Source organism: Protomyctophum parallelum (assembly GCF_964188405.1).
Source record: "Protomyctophum parallelum genome assembly, chromosome: 21".
In the NCBI taxonomy this organism is placed as follows: Eukaryota; Metazoa; Chordata; class Actinopteri; order Myctophiformes; family Myctophidae; genus Protomyctophum; species Protomyctophum parallelum.
Genome location: NC_139713.1, coordinates 38,536,582 through 38,558,032, shown reverse-complemented (window position 1 = coordinate 38,558,032; position 21,451 = coordinate 38,536,582). Strand labels below are relative to the sequence as shown.

The following is a 21,451-nucleotide window of genomic DNA, read 5'->3' as shown; positions in this document are numbered from 1 at the left end:
GCTGCTGTTGTGTTTGTATTCCACCTTACTCCATCTATCTTGCCCTCTTTTGCCTGTGGTAATTTTATGTCTTGTTTATGACTGTTCAAATAATCAAAACTCAACTTTATCAGGCGATTGCAGTGCAGGGCTAACAACTGTTTACAGCCACAGCGGACATACCGGAGCAAATCCATCTACTCTAGTGTGCAGCCAAGCAGCCCAGGTTAAACCCTCTATTTCCTGCCTGCGCAGTGAAGGGCCCTTCACAATAAAGCGTCACCCTTTAACTCCCAATGAACTACATTTTACACTGCTTATTATTGACAGGAAATGTAGTCTTAGTTGCGGTAACTTAACAGCGTGTTTGTGGGAGAGAGCGCCAGAGAGAGAGAGAGAGTGAGAGAGAGAGAGTATACAGTTTACTACCACGCATCGGAGCTTTATGCAGTCAATGCAGACCCAGCTCCCAGACCCAACTTTGAGAATAGATTAATGGCGATAATTTCTTTGACGCGCGATAATATTCTCGCGTTAACGCAGCACGTTAACGCCGATAACGGCCCAGCATTAGTTTCGATACACTCACTATACACTCACAGTAGGTGTGTATTATGTACACTCTTAAATTTCCATTTCCCAGCCATTCAGTTGCCAAAAAACTAAAAGAAAACGTATTTTAATAATTTGGGGACCCCTCGAGGGGTAGCGACCCCCATGTTCATTGTTGAGAACCCCTGGGTTATTAGAGGTGAGACATGCTCTCTGGGAGACAGCATGGCCAGCTGAGGCTGGTCATAAGGTCAGGCATCTGATCCCAAGCCAGCGGAGGCTAGTCATGCGCTTCTTTTACGTTTTTTCTTCTTTTTATCAGTTCACGTCATGTGTTCACTGTGTTCCTACATAATATACAGTCTGTATGTTGCCTTTACCATTTATTTTGATTGCATACAAAAGTAAGAAATCCAAGTTGAAAAACTGACTTGGAACCATGCCATGTAACACAGCGGGTATTTATTTTTTCACACTTTGTTTTGGTGAGAAGGCTCTGGACAAACACAAATAAAGCCATTATAATGTCATTCTCAAGTTGACTGTGTATTCTGTTGAATGTTGGCTGGGGGCCAACGCCCAATGCATTCTCAATGGCAATAGCACAAACTTTGGCATGCTACTCCTACATACTTACACCTAGACCTTTCTCTGTCTGTCTGGACATGGCTTTTTTCTTTCCAATTACTCATTCAACAAATCAGAGCAATAAACCGAAAACAAAGCACATGAAAATACAAATAAAATGCATATGAACAAATGCTTTACCTCACTGCTGCACCAGCGGATTCGAGTGAAAGAACAAATGCTTTACCTCATGCTTTACCTTCATGAAGTGAATTTTTTCCACTATATGCTGAGGGAGAAATGCCACTTGACAGTTTTCAAATCAGCCTCAATCGCGCTAAAACAGGCCATTAAGTTGCGTCTTGGGACAGAAATATCAAAACAAACCTTAAACTCATGGTGACACGGACACGCGGGCTTCATGCAACAGCAAAGCCTTCCTCAGTACAACGGTACATGAGCCACTGGGGTTGTAACTTGTCATGCTATTGATCATAGATTGCCATCTTGTGGTTTTTGTGAGTAATGCAGCTGATGTAGCTTCTCTTCATAATATCACATTCTGTGAGATTGAATTAAAGTTTTGCCTTTGGCTTCATATTCAGGAGGAATATTATATAATAAAGTCCACCTGTGTGGAAAATTTGATATAGGCTTTGCTACGGTCTGCCTGGTGTGAAATTACTTTTGTTCATATACTCTTGGAATTAAAGATGGATGTTGTACCCTTCTGTAATCTTTAACCTGAACCTGAACAAACTACAAAATGAGCCCACAGGTTGTTGTTGATCATTCCCCATCCATCATTCCTCTTCGTCTCCCTTTTGACTGTCCATTCAAACTCTACGAAAACTAGAGTCCGAAACAGGCCCGGAAATGAAGGCCTGGCCCTCATCAAACCCTCAAGCGAATGTCCCCACTACCGCCGTTATATCTCCATGGAGCTGACCTGTTCTGATAATATCTTGATCTGACCTCAACAAACCCTGTACACTCAAGACATGCTCCATATTATGGCAGAATTCATTCCATGTTGATCTGATCCCCCTTGCCAAAGCGCCAGCGCTTGCCCAGCAGTCTGCCGTCAACGTCGCCCTTATAGGCGTCTGTCTTACTGGTAGATGAGTACAATGAGTGCCCAGTCAAATATAAAAAGGACACTGGCTGTCTGATCTCTGATGCACTCTATATTATATTTGAAAAAGCTTTTGCCATTATAGAGCTATGCGTGTGACACCGTGACCGTCGCAGTTATGTGAGAGCGAGTGGAAAAATAAAATAACAACTATCTCTTACATTATGTGCAATTCAGGGGCGGCCTTCGCAGTGTGTGCACTCACTGCGAAGTGGGAACAATTACAAACAAACAACACAGGTCAAATGTGACATGACAGGTCAAGTACTTGCAGTGATTATTAGCTGCTAAGTGGGCGTACAGGATGCAATATTACTACTATTACTACTACTATACTACTACAAGCTGTGCCTTAGTTTTGTTTTGCTTTTAACTGTGTTCTTGTATTAACTGTTTTTTAACCTGTACGGCAACCTTGAGTGCCCTGTAAGGCGCCTTATAAATAAAATGTATTACTACTACTACTACTAATTCTTTTTTACAAAATAAGTGTCACTGCTCATATGCAAATAACGCAATCATATTTATATAAGGGCCATGTCTCATATACCGTACATGGTAGAGTAGAGTAGACAGTAGTAGTACACTGCTGCCAAAAATAGCTGATCTACAAGCTCTTGGTGTAGAGAGAAAAAATTCAGAGTCAACAGTCAACAGTCGAGTTGACTAAATATTGAGGGTGTAAAAGATTAACTAATACATACTTCATAGAATCGATAATGTATGTCAAACAAGCCTATGAAGCTATCTATGAAATCTATGGACATTTTTAACAGTGCACAGTTATATGCAACATGTAGTGGAGGTCCCTGAAAAACGATGAAGACCCCTGGTCTAGCTATGTCCAGCTAGGCCAGTCGTTGAAGACCCCTGGTCTAGCTATGTCCAGCTAGGCCAGTCGATGAAGACCCCTGGTCTAGCTATGTCCAGCTAGGCCAGTCGATGAAGACCCCTGGTCTATAGCTATGTCCAGCTAGGCCAGTCGATGAAGACCCCTGGTCTAGCTATGTCCAGCTAGGCCAGTCGTTGAAGACCCCTGGTCTAGCTATGTCCAGCTAGGCCAGTCGATGAAGACCCCTGGTCTAGCTATGTCCAGCTAGGCCAGTCGCCCAGGTGGCTACCTTGCGGATGGTAACCGCAAGGTTGCCAGTTCGAACCTGGGCTCCCCCAGAGTTAGTGTCGAAGTGTCCTTGAGCAAGACACTGAACCCCTAATTGCTCCTGGTGTGCTGGTTGGTGCCTTGTATGGTTTCCGCTGCCATCGGTGTATGAATGTGTGTGAATGGGTGAATGTAATGCACAATCTATGTAAAGTGCCTTGGATAAAGGCGCTATATAAATGCAAGTTACCATTTACATCTCATATGTGCATAGCCTACTTGTATGCTGTATTGTGAGAGAGAGAGAGAGAGAGAGAGAGAGAGAGAGAGAGAGAGAGAGAGAGAGAGAGAGAGAATTTTCGGCATAATTATGCATATAAGCTACATGATGACACATACAGCAAGTGGATATGTACTTTCACAGCTTTTGTGTGCGCGTTGGCACGTGTGTGCGTGCATGCGTGCGCATGCGTACATGCGTGATGTTCAGAGTGGGGCGTTAGCTCTGGCCTTTAACTTGCCGTCTGCAGAGGATCTAAGTATCCATGACAACCAAGATATAGCCGGTGACCTCGAAGCTCAACTGGAAGCTGGCTAAGAACTGCATGATCAGTATAGGGTTGTAACCAAACATATATGTATAGGTCTACACAGAGCCATAGAGTAAGACAGAGTTACAACATTGAGGGGGCAGGAAACAGCCCGGCGGTCACGTGGTTCAAACTCCTTTGCAGCCTATAGACTCAAATGCATTCCGTAAACTTCCGGTTCAGGCCTTTGTCACGATTCGCCAATAGAAGTCCATGTAGAAGAACCGCCATTGGAAAAAAGACATCAGAAGACGATCGTGGCAGCGAGTGAGTTAACCCATTCTGACCGGGCACCCATTTTGGTGTCGGCATCATGTTATGCTTTAGCTATTGAAAAATAGCAGATCTACAAGCTCATATCGCGCCACCGAGTGGCGCGATACGAGCTTGTAGGTCTGCTATTTTTGAAAAATCGAAGAGCGACTGACATTTTTAGAATCTGATCTCAGGTCAGAATGGATTCATCAGACCCAGTGTTTGTCCGGCGGAAACCTCGTATGAATCTGATCTCAGGTCAGAAATGGGTTAACACATTTAGCTGGGGACCCCCTGGAACCAGGAAGCTCTCTTCAAGGACCCCTGGATACCGTGTGACCGTGTCCCAGGACTCCACTTTGACAACGGCTTTGGATGACACAGTTGTCCGGGGAGCAAAAACAACAAAAGCTGGATTTAATTTTCCTATATCAAGTTGAAGTTGGAACTTTAATAGTGTGACCATGATGGAATATCATTTTTATTAATTCTATTCTATATCAAACTTTAATCTGGCTATCTGGGCATGCAGCAGTGCAGGCATGATGTAGGCCTATAGGCTTTGATTGATTGATTGAAATATTTATTAACAGTTTGTAGAATTTACAGTACATTTTAAGCACAAACTCAATACAAAGACTGTTAACTGTGAGTGGACGACCCAATTAAGCATTACACTTGTTTACAACAGGGTCCACATTGTTCAATTCATCAAAACATTTAGAGACATACAAACATTTAGAGACATACAAATAGACATTTCTATGTAGCTAAAGAACAGAACAGGAATTCATCATATAGGAAGCAAAAAAGGGATGTCTCTTTAAACAGCATCGTTTTTGCCTCATTTGGCCATGTTTTCGTCCTGGATGGATTTCTCACCACCAACCTGTTGCATATGCTGTGAAAGTTATTTATTTATTTTGTTAAATAAGCGAGAGCTGGGCGGACACTAGGACCGCGAGGAGAATGAGTCTGTATTATAACTCCCGTACCCTTCATTATTGACGGATGGGCAGCAAAGAAAGAAACCAAAGGCTAATTTATACCGTTTGACATAATATTACACGACGGCGTAATTCACTGTACAGTACCCCGTCGTACGACGGCGTCGCGCGCCGAAGAAAACCAGCTTGCAGACGGGCGATTTCCCACGACGACGGTGACGTCTACTCCGCACACACACACACACACACACACACACACACACACACACACACACACACACACACACACACACACACACACACACACACACACACACACACACACACACAGCCCCGCCTCCTCCTCCTCCCCCCTCCTCCTTTTACAGGAAGCGACATTAAAATACTGGATTCCATTTGAAGCTCACGCGCCCGTTAAGGTACAGCGGTCAGTCACCGCGCTCCAGCCAGCTTTACAAAGCTACTGTAAACTAACTGTGGGCCATCTCTGTAACTGTACTGTGTGTGCGTGTGTGTGTGTGTGTGTGTGTGTGTATTATTCTTTTATTATTTCACTCCCCGGCATGTAAGGAGCGGCGAGGAGAGCAGAGGAGAGAGGAGGAGGAGGAAGATGCTTGAACGCCGAGGAGGAGGAGGAAGATCAGGCGGAGGAGTCCAGCATCAGCATCAGCAGCAGCACGAGACACCTGCCAGCAGCACCGCTTAGAGCAGCAAGCAGCAGCATCTCTTTACTGTAAGTACATGATACTACCGCACGACCCGACCCCACACACACACACACACACACACACACACACACACACACACACACACACACACACACACGTATATATATATATATATATATATATATATATATATATATATATATATATATATATATATATATATACACATACACACACACTGCATGTCGAAGCAGGGATTCTTTAAAGGGTCTCTATAGGCCGGTTTTGACTTGGATCTGGAAGAGTGTAGTTTTGCGGCATCTTTCTATCTTTCTTTCTTCCTTTCTTTCTTTCTCTTTTTTTAAATGTCCATCACTAATACAGGCTGTGTATGAGTCATACCGCTTTCTCTCTGAGACTGAGTGGGTAAAAGTAACTGCAGCTCTCTCTCTCTCTCTCCCTCTCCCCATCTCTCTGTCTCTCTATCTATCTCACACTGTTAACTGCAAATGCAACAGTCATGTCAAACTATCGGTTGTTAGGCAGTGTGTGTGTGTGTGTGTGTGTGTGTGTGTGTGTGTGTGTGTGTGTGTGTGTGTGTGTGTGTGTGTGTGTGTGTGTGTGTGTGTGTGTGTGTGTGTGTGTGTGTGTGTGTGTGTGTGTGTGTGTGTGTGTGTGTGTGTGTGTGTGTGTGCGTGCGCGAGCGAGCGAGCCTATCTTTCTGCATGCAAAATGTAAACATTTAAAGGTCAAGTCAAATTGTATAGCAGCAGGAGCACAGTAAAATACAGAGGTGTGTAGTTCTATACACAATATAGACATTATTAATATAATGACTATATTGAACTATTAAACTGTTCTGTTCTGTTCTGTTCTGTTCTGTTCTGTTCTGTTCTGTTCTGTTCTGTTCTGTTCTGTTCTGTTCTGTTCTTTATGAAATCAAACTTTAGTGAAAACCCCAAAAAACATTTTCTAGATCTGTGATATTAAGTAACAGCATCTTCCTCTTCCTCTGTGTTAATGTACGTACATACCTGTACATTAAAACACGCAACTCCATTCCATATCGTATACACACAATATGTGATGCAGCATGCATTCACACACACACACACACACACACACACACACACACACACACACACACACACACACACACACACACACACACACACACACACACACACACACACACACACATACCAGCAGGGGTGTGCACAGATTGACTTTTGCCAGCAAAGACTTTGGACAGCAAAGTGCCCCTGTACAGTGTACACTGTACACAGTGTTGGCAAAATATTACTTTAACACTAATATACTACTTATTACTTATTACTTTTTTTAAAAGTAATAAAGTTACACTACTTATTACTCCCTGAGAAAAGTAACTAGTTACTTATTACTTTACTTATTACTTTTTTCTCTCGCCCCCAGTAATTGCATATTTTGTCCCCAAAAGTCTTACTTTGCATTTTCAACATTAGCAGTCCCCCCTCCCCTATTCTGCAGTGTTTATTTAACTCATGATGATGGATCCATTTGTACACATAGATTAGAAGTAGATTTCGACATGGAATATAGCTTCTTCCGTATGCACAACTTGCAGCGGACAATAATGTTCATCTCGTCTTGATCACGGACATACTCAAAATAATGTGAATATTTCCAAGTATTGAATGTTATAACGCTTTGTTGTGCCGGTGTTTCTGTCTCCTCCACCTCCTAAATTGTTAGTTTATTTACATCTCTTCTCTCTAACAGTGCAGTCTAACGAGTTACACACACTAGTTTAGGTTGTTGTTCCGTGTTCCGGACGGTTTAAGGCCCGCCCTTCTGCATCCGATACTTCACACATATGTACCGACGAGTGTGCATCGTTTCCGTATCCGCTCTAGAGTCTAGATCTAGAGCGGATCAGCAGTCTGCAAAGCAACTTGACTTCAACCCAGCCTACCATTATAAATAAACACTCAAACCCACAGTTCCACCAAGGCTCGTGAAAATAGTAATAATATTACTTTTGAAAAAAAGTAAATGTAATATTATTACTCAAAATGTGAAAGTAACTAGTTAAGTTACATATTACTGGAAAAAAGTAATAATATTACTGAAAGTAGTATATTACTTAAGTTACTTGCCAACACTGACTGTACAGTATGTGGCACATGGTGAAATCGATCAATTCTGGATTCAAAGCATCTAATATATTATTCATGCCCCAAAATCTATAAATCTCACACAAGGCAGCCGGCGGTTCCACGCGCCGCACAAGGTGCCCTTTTTCACTTAAGCACCCGCCCCTCAAAATGTCTGTGCACGCCACTGCACACCAGGTGCACGCAACTGCATCAGTGTGACATTTCATCCTCCCTGTTGTTATTGGCTGTAAATCAGTGTGTAAATAACGGTTCAGGGGGTGTACAGGTAATTAGTAAGCTGTAATTAGTGGAAGCACCCGCCATTTGTATTTTGCTAATACACTATAAACATAAACAGCAGATCTAAAACAACAGGTGGTAGCTGGGGTGGTGGCAGGTGAGCAGCAGCAGCAGCAGTGTTTGAGAAAGACAGCAGTGGTCAGAGCAGCAGCAAAACCAAGCAGGATTGAACAGTGCAAACTTCCAGATTAAATAGTGCAGTCTGAGAATGGAATGAGTGTGTGATTTGGATCAGTGGCTGTTGGGCTGAGGCGGCCGGACAGACGGCCAGCAAACAACTGCTCGGACAAATGGCCGAAATGTATATAGGGCTGAAGTTGATGTATGTTTTGTAATAATAACCAAAGTCTATACAAAGTAACTAGTACATAACTCAAGTTTTCAAATCCTATTCCTATTCCATCCTAATCCAATTTCAGTTCCTAACTGTAGTGGCTCTGAGATGTGTAGTAGAAGTAGAGTAGAAGTGAGAGTATAAGAAATTTAAATTCTGAAGTACAGTAAAATAATCCTCAAAATTGTACTTGCTTAGTAGGCTGCTTTACACCACTGGCAGACATAGAGGCCGCTGTTAGTTGAACGGCTAGTCCAGTAGTCTTGGTCCTGTACAAACTGTAGTTTACACGAGGCATTATCATTGAATCGGCATCTTTCATCGTGGCCCTTCCCCCATCGCCCCGTGCCTTTTCACAAGTCCAAAACGTTGTCATCACATGACCCCAGAACAGACAGGAGGATGGCGGCTGCGCCTCTCGGCGGAGGCTTGCGCTCCAGTGAGTGCACTTTTCTACAGTAGTGCTGCTTTGTTCCATAACCACTTAACCACCACAAGGCCCCGAGGCCGACTGTACACATCACATGCCTTCCAAAGCGGCATAGTTCTCACACTTTTCAACGTTGTGACGCGCCGTGAGCTTGTATATATCCGCTATTTCTGAATAGCCCAACGCTAAGAATCCGAAATGACACGGGTGTTTCCCCAGGTGGATTAAAGTCCCCCAGGGAGATGAAGTATGTATACTTCATCTCCTTTTTCCCCCCCTCTACACCTGCCGAAAATAGCTGGAGAAAGAAAATCTATATTTAATAGTGTTGTAGCTTCTTGCACAGATCCTCCTCTTTGTACACACAGCTCTCCTACTCCCACAGCATAATGCATCATTTATCCTTGGGCCTATTAAATACGACAGTGTCACTCGGCGGAAATAAGCCAGTCTTGCGAGCACGATGCGACTCCTTGTGAGCTTGTAGATCTGCATTATCTTTTTTTAATCATGAATATTAATTGTGCAGCTCTCAGTTTGAATACCGTATATGAAAAAAGCAAAAGCAAACTAAAATCTTTGGGATGGGGGTCGACAGCCAAATACATATAATGTTGAGTTCGAGAACGATCATTTTTTTTTCAGAAAACTGTTGTACAGTAGGAGTAGGAGGAGTAGGAGACATTTGTAGAATGGGCCTCAGGTTTTAAACACATCCATGGAATGATTTGAGGATCAGCCCCAGTCCTTGTTTTGCTTCTTTCTCTTTCCTCATGCTCTGCTTGGCTCTCCTCAACCCCCCCCCCCCCCTGGGCCTTCCTCAAAATGTCATGAAAATAAACTCTCGCTTCACCTCTCTGGTTCCTGTCTGTCTGTCTGTCTGTCTGTCTGTCTGTCTGTCTGTCTGTCTGTCTGTCTGTCTGTCTGTCTGTCTGTCTGTCTGTCTGTCTCTGTCTCTGTCTCTGTCTCTGTCCCGGTCCCTGTCTCTGTCTCTGTCTCTGTCTCTGTCTCTGTCTCTGTCTCTGTCTCTGTCTCTGTCTCTGTCTCTGTCTCTGTCTCCCACTCTCTCTCCTAGCTGTCTTTCTCTGATTGATTGTAAGCAGCTGGGATCAGCCGTTCTATGATGATTAATGCATGGGTAATATTTCCAACACGATACAAAGTAAGGAGGCAACACTCTTCCCTACTGCATACAGTTACAGTACAATACATAAACAATGTTGAGAGGCGCCGGCCCCTCCTATGCCCCTCCTATGCCCCCTCCAGCCCCTCCTATGCCCTGCTTTTGGTGTCTGTGCAAACGCAAACATTGAAGCCAAAAGTGAGGACAGAAAAGTGAAGACGCCAAAAGTGATTGGCCGGAATGACATCTGTGATGATTTGATTGGCTGAGCATGGAATGTGATGTATGATGATAAGAATGCCCCTCACTTCACACGTGTGTGATTTTGTTTTGTTTCCCCTTTGTGTGTGTGTGTGTGTGTGTGTGTGTGTGTGTGTGTGTGTGTGTGTGTGTGTGTGGCGCGCCATGGCCATCATTGGTGCACATGCACTTGGCTATGATAGGGCAGGAGTTGACACTAAGCCGAGGCAATGGCCTGTCGGGCAAGTACAGGTCATGTTCTGTTCTTCCCCACTTGCCCGAAAAGTAATCATCCATTATAGGTAAAATTTGAACGACAAAAAAAAGGCTTTTCTTTGCCAAATAAGTACTATGAATATGACTATGGGTTCACACTTGTTATTTTATATTTTGTGTAGGACTAGGAACTATAGCAACAGTGGAAACAGCTCATTATAGGCAAACAGTGCTCTTATTTTACTAAATAATACCACTTTGGATCAATTGGAACTCAGGCTGTTCTTTCCATTTCCTGAGAAGTAGGTTTGCACCCAACATGGGGACATTTGGATGTAACTCCTTTCCATTGGCTGGGGTGTGTAGCAGCAACAGCTGATTGGTGGTGGTCACACTGGGCTTTCCATTGGCTGGGGTATGTAGCAGCAGCTGATTGGTGGTGGTCACACTGGGCTTTCCATTAGCTGGGGTATGTAGCAGCAGCTGATTGGTGGTGGTCACACTGGGCTTTCCATTGGCTGAGGTGTGTAGCAGCAGCTGATTGGTGGTGGTCACACTGGGCTTTCCATTGGCTGGGGTGTGTAGCAGCAGCTGATTGGTGGTGGTCACACTGGACTTTCCATTGGCTGGGGTGTGTAGCAGCAGCTGATTGGTGGTGGTCACACTGGACATTCCATTGGCTGGGGTGTGTAGCAGCAGCTGATGGTGGTCACACTGGGCTTTCCATCGCCTCTTATCGTGGAAGAGACAGACTTGAGAGAACTTGTGATTTAATGAAACGAATCACTTTCACCGCATTCACTGGGCAGCTTCCCGGTGCGGGACATGGTGTGTTTGTGCTTCCCTGCTCTGCTCTGGAGCAGATTAAGTTCCAGACAGAGGGATCAGCGCCTATAAAAGCATCGTCTACTGACCAATCAATTCACGGATTGTGGCAAAACCTCTTTATTACTTTACTGTTTTTCTTTCTTTTAATGTGAGGAGTGTACAGTATACTGTAGATTAGACACAGAGACACATATCTTAAGACAGCAGAGACTGATTGAAGTATCTACTTACTGCTTTGAATTATGTTTTAATTATATACAGTTATTTTTAGTTGCTCCCAAGTCAGAGAGAGAGAGAGAGACCCCACTGTTTATTACCTGGTCGAACACACACACACACACACACACACATGCACACACACACGCACACGCACACGCACACACACCAGCCCATTCCGTGCATTAAACGAACCCCTCTGAATGTGAGCTATTTTGTTTGTGACGTTTCGGCTTTACACTAAACAAGGAAACATGTCCGGCAACCATTTCATTGCACACTAATTGGGATTTTCATGTTATTTTGTTTTAAATCATTTCACATGGATAGGAATCATAGGACAGCTTTTCCTGTCCCAGTGCACCTCTGGACAAAATAGCCTATATACGCGCGGGGCCATTTCTTCCTTTCTGTGTAACACGCATTGCTCAGTCCATTAAAGCAGAGGACTGATTGTGGTCGTGCATTGTAGTCATAATTAAGCCCCTGCACATGCATAATAGATAAGACCTTTATTGATCCCCGTGGAGGTAGAATTTGAAATACACCTTTCATTCTGACCCAGACGTGTTCGGTATAGCTGTCGTGTCTTCTGCACACACTGAACAACTTGGAAAACATGGAAGCCACAACTGGCGACTGATCTTTGTGGACTTTAAATAATTCAGCTCTCATCAGAGAACAACTATATAGGCTACCGTTCCTCTCTCTCTCTCTCTCTCTCTCTCTCTCTCTCTCTCTCTCTCTCTCTCTCTCTCTCTCTCTCTCTCTCTCCCACGGGGGTCACTGACAAAGCGGCTGTGACACATTCAGGCTAAAGGCTCATTTACGCTACAGCAGAGCGTCTGCATGACATGCCATGGAGGGGGAAAGTATCATCGCTCCGGTGCAGCTCAGTCAGCGTAGTAGAGAGAGATGGAGAGAGACCGCAGTGAGACAGCAAATGGACCCCAACGGGTCCATTAACATTGATTTTACAATATAAATTGGGGGTCCCAGAGATAGAAATGACAATGAATGGGGGTCCGTAGACGAATGCATGTCAAACTAAGGGGTCCTTGAATGAAACTGGTTTTCAAATGGGGGTCTGCAGGCTAATTGGTGTCAACTTGTTGGTCCTTGACATGAAATGGTTTGGGAACCACTGGTGTAAAGTCAAGTAAAGTAAATACGAGTGCATTTACTCAAGTGCTGTACTTTTTGAGGTATTGTTTACGCGCTATACGCTATACATTTTCTGTACTTTCACTTCTACTCCACGGCATCGCAGAGGCAAATACCTTTACTCCACTACAATTATTTGAAAACTCAATTAGATTTTGATTGATTATTATTACAAAACATATACCCACTTCAGCCGTACATACTGTACATACCATTTGAAAATAGCCCATCTACAAGCTCACAATGCATCGCCATGTGACGCACATTTATACTTGTGAAATGGCACATTCGGCATGATGAATATTATTTATAAAGTATATTTAGCTGCCAATACTTTTGTACTTTTAGTCAAATAAACTTTGGTTACAAGTCTTTTACTGGTAACCAGTGTATTGCAGTATTGATACTTTTACTTAACCCATTCTGAACGGGAACCCATTTTGGTGTCGGCATCATGTTATGCTTTAGCTATTGAAAAATAGCAGACCTACAAGCTCATAGCGCGCCACCGAGTGGCGCGCTACGAGCTTGTAGGTCTGCTATTTTTGAAAAAATCGAAGGACCACTGACATTTTTAGAATCTGATCTCAGGTCAGAATGGGTTGATCAGACCAGTGTGTGTCCAGTGGAAACCTCGTATGAATCTGATCTCGGGTCAGAAATGGGTTAAGTACAAAATGCGAGTGTTTTTCCCAGCACGGCGAGCCAGGGAGGAGGGGTAGTGCTGAGAGGGAGAAGCCTTGTTGCTTGGTGACAGAGAGGGTGGAGGAACAGAGAGTAGCAGAGGAACACGGTGGGTATACAGTGTAGAACAGTGGTTCTCAACCTGTGTTGATTCTTTTATTCTTTTTTGTTGTGCTCTTTATTGATAGTTTGAAGTGAAGACGGACAGGAAAAGGGGGGAGAGAGAGTATAATAGGGGAGAGACACGCAGCAAAGGTCGTCATGAACGGGACTCGAACACGCGGCGGCGTGCTGTCAGGCCAGAGCCTATATGTGTGTGGCATGCGCCCGGACCGCTAGGCCAGCGGGCGCCCCAACCTGTGTTGATTTTGACAGCAAATTATACATTTTAGATTCTAGTTTTAGTCAGTCTTTTGAATAGATTTAATTTAGTTTTAGTCACATTTTAGAGAACCCAAAGAGGAACTAAAGACAACCAAATGTTATTTAATGTTTAAATGTACATGTTCTGGTTCTGGTGCCGGCCTAGTGGTCCAGGCACCTAGGCAGGGTAATCAAGCCGGACAGCGTGTCGCAGGTTCGAGTCCCGATCCTGACGACCTTTGCTGCATGTCTCTCCCCCCATTTCCTGTCAACTTAACTATCAATAAAGCCCCCAAAAATATATCTTTAAAGAAAACAATGTACAAGTTCTGTACGCGACCCCTCTCAGAATATCATTGAGCAGGACATGAACCGTTTAACTGCTCCTGATGAGCAGGCTGGTGCCTCGCACGGTTTCCTCCGCCCTGCGCTGTGTGAATGTACTTTGTAGAAAGGCGCTAGATATACGGTACATGCACCATTTGTAGTTGTGTGAAATACACAATGTTGTAGCCCTGTTTGCTGGGGGGATGAATTATTCAGGACAGAGGATGCTTAATGAACATAGCCGCTGGGGTGCAGTGTGTTATGTGTTTGTGTCTGTGTGAACGCACAGCAGGTGGGCACTGCGGCACACGCGCGCGCACACGCACACCCAACACGTTACAAACATGTTCCTTTATCGTTGCTCCGATGCCATACCCTGGAAAAGTCTATGGCATCTTGACTTATACACTCCGACAAAAATAAAAGAAGATGTGCTATCTAGATGGGCTATTAAAAACATCCATTATGTCCAAAGAACAGGGATGCCATGCAGAGTATATTCCTAGTTCCCAGAATAGGTCTTGCATACAAACGGGAGGAGGGTTCAGGAGTGGCTCAATCCCATTATTGCACGGCTTTGTTGAATGCTTGATTCTGATTGGTCACTCACTGAATTGTTATACTGTTATTTCTGAATGGATGGCCGCTGAACTCAGTAACGGGCCGCTGTCTAATCGAAGACTCTCAGAGCACCTGGCTCATATAAACCTGCATTGCTTGATTTAGGTGTCCGACATGACAGCTATGTAAACAAACATGACAACATGACAGCTATGTAAACAAACATGACAACATGACAGCTATGTAAACAAACATGACAACATGACAGCTATGTAAACAAACAAACAACATGACAGCTATGTAAACAAACATGACAACATGACAGCTATGTAAACAAACATGACAACATGACATCTATGTAAACAAACAAACAACATGACAGCTATGTAAACAACATGACAGCTATGTAAACAACATGACAGCTATGAAAACAACATGACAGCTATGTAAACAAACATGACAGCTATGTAAACAAACAAACAACATGACAGCTATGTAAACAAACATGACAGCTATATAAACAACATGACAGCTATGAAAACAACATGACAGCTATGTAAACAAACATGACAGCTATATAAACAACATGACAGCTATGAAAACAACATGACAGCTATGTAAACAAACATGACAGCTATATAAACAACATGACAGCTATGTAAACAAACGCGACATCTATGTAAACAAACAAACAACATGACAGCTATGTAAACAAACAAACAAACAACATGACAGCTATGTAAACAAACATGACAGATATGTAAACAAACATGACAGCTATGTAAACAAACATGACAGCTATGTAAACAAACAAACGCACTGTGTAATTTACAGCTGAACAATGCTCTCAATAATGTTTTTGATATATATTGATTCTATTTCATCAGCGATTCCTCTTTCCACTGGACGCACCTGGCACAATTTCAGTACCTTAAGCAATGAAATCCTTCGTTTTGTAACGTTTTTGGGGTCAATGTATTAACTGCAGGATAATAAATGGGCAGTTATTATTGATCATCACCCTGTCCGGATTCATTCATCAATGCAACCTGCTCTCCATTCATTATCCCTGTGTTGGTGTTAAAGTATAAGTACATGTACTTAAAAGACGTGTTGTTCGCTTGTAGATCGGCTATAGTTTCAAAATCATTTCGATATACATTTTCTGAGCGTTTGTTGACGTCGAGCGTCTGCAGCTTTCATCATACAGCCCTGGGTTCAGGGCTGCTTCCTCTCCTGTAGGCTATCTCTGCTGGAGACAGTAGCTTCATGCATTATCTCTGCTGGAGACAGTAGCTTCATGCATTTTTAACCCATTCTGACCTGAGATCAGATTCATACGAGGTTTCCGCCGGACACACACTGGTCCTGATGAACCCATTCTGACCTGAGATCAGATTCTAAAAATGTCAGTCGTTCTTCAATTTTTTCAAAAATAGCAGACCTACAAGCTCGTATCGCGCCACTCGGTGGCGCGATATGAGCTTGTAGATCTGCTATTTTTAAATAGCTAAAGCATAACATGATGCTGACACCAAAATGGGTGCCCGTTCAGAATGGGTTAAACTGTGTGGTTGTCAATTTCCTCTCTCTCTCTTTTGCTCCTTTCCCTTCCCCACCCCTCTCTCTCTCTGTTCATCTTCCATCTCTCTCTATCTCTCTCTCTCTGTCTCAGTATCTGTTTTTAGTGTTTCATCCATCTGTTTCTACTCTCTGTTTCTCTTTTAACCCAGACATCTACGTGGCCTTTTCCCAGACGTTCTGGGAGTCCCTGAGTGTATGGGGTCAACTCTGGTACGTACGCCCGCGGACCCTCGCAAATGTCCCGCAAATCCTACGCGGAGGGGTTGGAGGCGCAACAATTGCTTTATTATTTTAACCGCGAGCGTTTTGTATCTCGTCGATGGTGTCGTCCTTGTAGATCTGCCTTTTTGTGTTTTTTTGAAAAATGTGGGACATTTCACATTTCTATAATGTCATGCCCCAAAAATTGGGACGCCAGGTTAGAAGCGGTATGCACTTACAGACAAAGTTAATTATTTCTGATTGGCCCCTGATTTGTCCATTTAAGGAAAAAAACGGACCAATCCGGCATTCAAAATGTTTAATTAACACAGTTATCCACCAAATATGTGCTTAGCAACCGTTGCTAAGTATACTACTTCCTCCAACATCAAGCTGAGGAGAGAATATGCTGTAATGTCGTGAAAACGTTTGTTAGAACACACTTAACGTTTCGGGTGGGATGTCTGTGAATCTATCTCTGTCCCTCTCTCTATGCGTCTCTCTTTCTCTGTCCATCTCTCTTTCTCTCTGTCCATCTCTTTCCATATCTCTCTCTCTCTCTCTCTCTCTCTCTCTCTCTCTCTCTCTCCATGGGGGTCAAATTAATAGACCTACTGTACTGTCTATTTTCTCCTTCTACCTCAGACATACAAAGCAGCTTTATGAGAATAAAAGCATGCATGCACACACGCACGCATAGTCGCACACACACACACACACACACACACACACACACACACACACACACACACGCACTTGAAGCGTCAGTGCGTCTGAGAGTGCACACTGTGTTCACGACGTTGTTAATAATAGTGTTATTGAGCTATAGACAGACAGGCAACCACTCTATCTGTTGTGAACTCGTATGTTTCATAATTGTATTCTCAATATTTAAAAATAATCTGATCTTGATTTGAGAGAGAGAGAGAGAGAGAGAGAGAGAGAGAGAGAGAGAGAGAGAGACTGTAGTTTTAGTGTGTGTGTGTGAGAGAGAGAAACACCAACGGTGTAAACAGATCACATGCAGGGTGAGAGAGATGTTATGTCATGACTTTATTATGTAATTGGGGACAATAGCAGTGCATGAGTGTGTCACATGTCTCTCTGTCTTTCTCTCTCTCTCTTTCTTGTCGACTTTCCTGTCGTTCTTTAACTCGGGCACCCTCTTGACCAATTGACTTCAAGCACAGGACGCCAATGACCTGGGTATGTGCCCACTGCCCAATGACCTGGGTATGTGCCCACTGCCCAATGACCTGGGTATGTGCCCACTGCCCAATGACCTGGGTATGTGTGCCCACTGCCCAATGACCTGGGTATGTGCCCACTGCCCAATGACCTGGGTATGTGCCCACTAGGGCATTAACGACTTGAGATTTTTCCCAGTCGACTTGTCAGACAGTAAAGTATCGATTTATCGTTTCTGGCGGCGGGGGGGGGGGGGGGGGGGCGGACGCGGACGCGCGGGGGGGGGGGGGGGGGATTTGACAGGGGCGGGTGGAGGTGCCGCGCGCTCAAATACGGAGCATGTCAAACAAAGCACTGCGCATTCAGTGGCCTCTCCAATATGACACAGTCACAGTGCATGTATCTTCTATATCAGAGGTTCCCAAACACCGGTGCCGGTCCGCGGGACACGTGGCACTGGTACGCAAGAGGGGAATTCTAAGTTTTGCGTCGTTTAAAAATGTCCAATCTTTGGTATCTTTAGCAGCAGCAGCTGTAGGCTATTTTGTGACGATCGAGTTAATGAAACCAAACGCTACAGCGGTTCCGGTACAGGATTATTATTTCATGTGAATCATGTCAAAATGAAAAGATGATGTTATCCAGGTAAAGTAGTGGTATTGGCACACAGCGCAGCAGCAGTGCAGCACACAATAAGAGATATAACATTATTATTCTCCTCCTCCTCCTCCAACAACTCGATAACGTTCTCATGTTAGTTTGTTACTCATTTTCTGAGCCATGCAAATTAATAAACAACAACCCGCACTGACCGGAGACGGAGAGGTTCATGTGCCCTGCGCGTAAAGCTTAGCCAGAAACAGACAGTCATTGCGTCAGCATGAATGTAGCCTCGGGAACCCAGACGTTATATTTCCAGCACGGAGGTGAGGGGGATATCGTTTGGGGGTAACGTTTGCGTGCTTCTATCTGTTACTTCTCTGACACAGCGCTGCAGTTCAAACAGACTTCAGCCAGTCTCAATAGTGGGACACCGCGCGCTGAGAGCCACATAGCCTACACAGCTGCATTTGGTTTTTAATTAAGGGCGCGTTCTGAATGCAATGAAAAAAGGGGAGGAAAAAAAAAAAAAAAAAGCTCAACTTTCGACTTGCGCTGCTGCGAGTCGACTCGTGATAATTTATCGATAAATCGATAAATCGATTTTTTGATGAATGCCCTAGTGCCCACTGCCCAATGACCTGGGTATGTGCCCACTGCCCAATGACCTGGGTATGTGCCCACTGCCCAATGACCTGGGTATGTGCCCACTGCTCAATGACCTGGGTATGTGCCCAATGACCTGGGTATGTGCCCATGCACTGCCCAATGACCTGGGTATGTGCCCATGCACTGCCCAATGACCTGGGTATGTGCCCATGCACTGCCCAATGACCTGGGTATGTGCCCACTGCCCAATGTCCTGGGTATGTGCCCAATGACCTGGGTATGTGCCCAATGACCTGGGTATGTGCCCATGCACTGCCCAATGACCTGGGTATGTGCCCATGCACTGCCCAATGACCTGGGTATGTGCCCACTGCCCAATGTCCTGGGTATGTGCCCAATGACCTGGGTATGTGCCCACTGCCCAATGACCTGGGTATGTGCCCAATGACCTGGGTATGTGCCCACTGCCCAATGACCTGGGTATGTGCCCAATGACCTGGGTATGTGCCCATGCACTGCCCAATGACCTGGGTATGTGCCCACTGCCCAATGACCTGGGTGTGTGCCCACTGCCCAATGACCTGGGTATGTGCCCACTGCCCAATGACCTGGGTATGTGCCCACTGCCCAATGACCTGGGTATGTGCCCACTGCCCAATGACCTGGGTATGTGCCCAATGACCTGGGTATGTGCCCATGCACTGCCCAATGACCTGGGTATGTGCCTACTGCCCAATGACCTGGGTATGTGCCCACTGCCCAATGACCTGGGTATGTGCCCAATGACCTGGGTATGTGCCCACTGCCCAATGGAAATTTGGCTAGTCCAGCGGTTGTCTAGAACCAACAGACTACGTCTACGTCTGCGCATTGTACCAGAGTAGGCCCAATCGTTTGTAATATCAAATGTAATGATCCCTATCGCATGCCCAGGCCGAGAGATTATGTTTTCACTCCCGTGAATCTGTCCTTTTTGTCCAGGATTACCTTTTTGTTCGCATTCGGCTCAAAGAGAAAGAAATTTCAGTCATAGGAATTGGGAGTATACATTTCATTTCACAACCAACCAGCATGCAGGGGGGCGTTGTGACGTCGGGGCTCTGAGCTGTGTCTGAGGGGGGGCGGGTGCACAGATTGCTTTGAACGTGCCCCTCTAGACCAGAAGTCACACTGGCTGGAGCAGGCTATTAACCCATTTACAGTAGGCCTGACCTCAAAATAAATAAATAAATCTCTAGTTTTCTGAAATAAATATTTTCACGATTTTTCAAAAATGGCAGACCTACACAGAAAAAATATTAGTCCGTTTGTTATGAACGATCGCACCACCCGCCATCTTGGTGCGCCACAAGACCGCACCACAAGACCCTCCTCCATGAGGTGTTGTACCCCGTTCATTTGCATTGGCCTCAATTTCCCAGAAGCCCCAGCAGCCCAGTGCATGGGTTGATTTCCGGTTTCGTCGTCATAGCGTGACGGCCTCGTCACCAGGTCCGCGACAAAGCCGCTGTTTCTTTTTAATTATTACAATACGGCGAATTAAACACATAAAACAAAAGGCGGGTTTAGCGTATTAAGCAGAGTCAATCGTTTGATTAAACAATTAGCGGCCGTCAAACTGTTTTAATATATCCTCTAAGGTTTTGCCCCAAAATGCCCCAAATCAGAAAATCATTCCAATTTCACTGGCACTACAGTCCCACTACACCATGGAACAACTGTCACACTAATTGTTTTAAATCGGTCTCATGGTGGTGCTATAACGGATAGCAACATATGCCTTGGGCTGTGGGCATATTATGTGTGTGTGTGTGTGTGCTTGTGTGTTTGTGTGTGTGTGTGTCCACAGAACAGCAATTCTCCTCAGTGTTTTGTTTAGTTAAATGTTAAAACACAGAAATTACATTACATAACACATTTGGGCCACAGTTGGCCATCAGGTGGTGAAGGTAGGACCTATAGACACTCTTGCACACATACAGTACACACACATACTGTAGGTTCAAGGTTCTTTATTATTTGTCTCCCGAGGAAAGATTTGTCTTAGACAAAGGGCCCGCATGCAAGCGTAGCCCCTATGTCCATGTCGCCGCAGTGCAGCGCCAAATACATCTTTCTTGCATCATAGAAAAAGATAAAGAAAACATAGAGGGGGGTAAGAAGACATCACAAGTAACTCAAGTAAGATGATAATACTCGGCTGTTTCTGGGTGGGGGTGGCGGGGGCTTGGGCCATTCACGTACATTCATTGCTGATGTGACCACAGGCTATGAGGCGTGACAGTGACATGGACGTCAGCCGTCTTGGCGACTGTTATTCTTCATGTTTTGTTTTTTACAATGACTTCTATTGTTTCTGCATCACATTTCTGCCTGTCTATGCCTCCATTTTGTTACTTTGCCATGTCGAAACTATTTGGTTGTGTTGTCAGCATGCAGAATGTCTATTTCAGAGAGATGAGATCGTGCTTGCAAAAAATAGCTAAGTTTTGTTTCAGCAGAAAAATATGCATTGTGTCAACACGGCAGCATTCATTTATTACCTGCAGGGTA

At 44.4% G+C, this 21,451-nt stretch overlaps 1 protein-coding gene across 1 annotated transcript in view; it reads left to right on the top strand.

Moving 5' to 3' along the window:
• The first annotated feature begins 5,668 nt into the window (after window positions 1-5,668).
• The window catches only part of rab27b (RAB27B, member RAS oncogene family), a 51,108-nt gene continuing 35,325 nt past the window's right edge, over window positions 5,669-21,451 (top strand). Inside the window, exon 1 of the mRNA XM_083793161.1 lies at window positions 5,669-5,857. The gene's annotated coding sequence lies outside the window, so the exon portion shown is untranslated. The remainder of the gene's footprint in view (window positions 5,858-21,451) is intronic.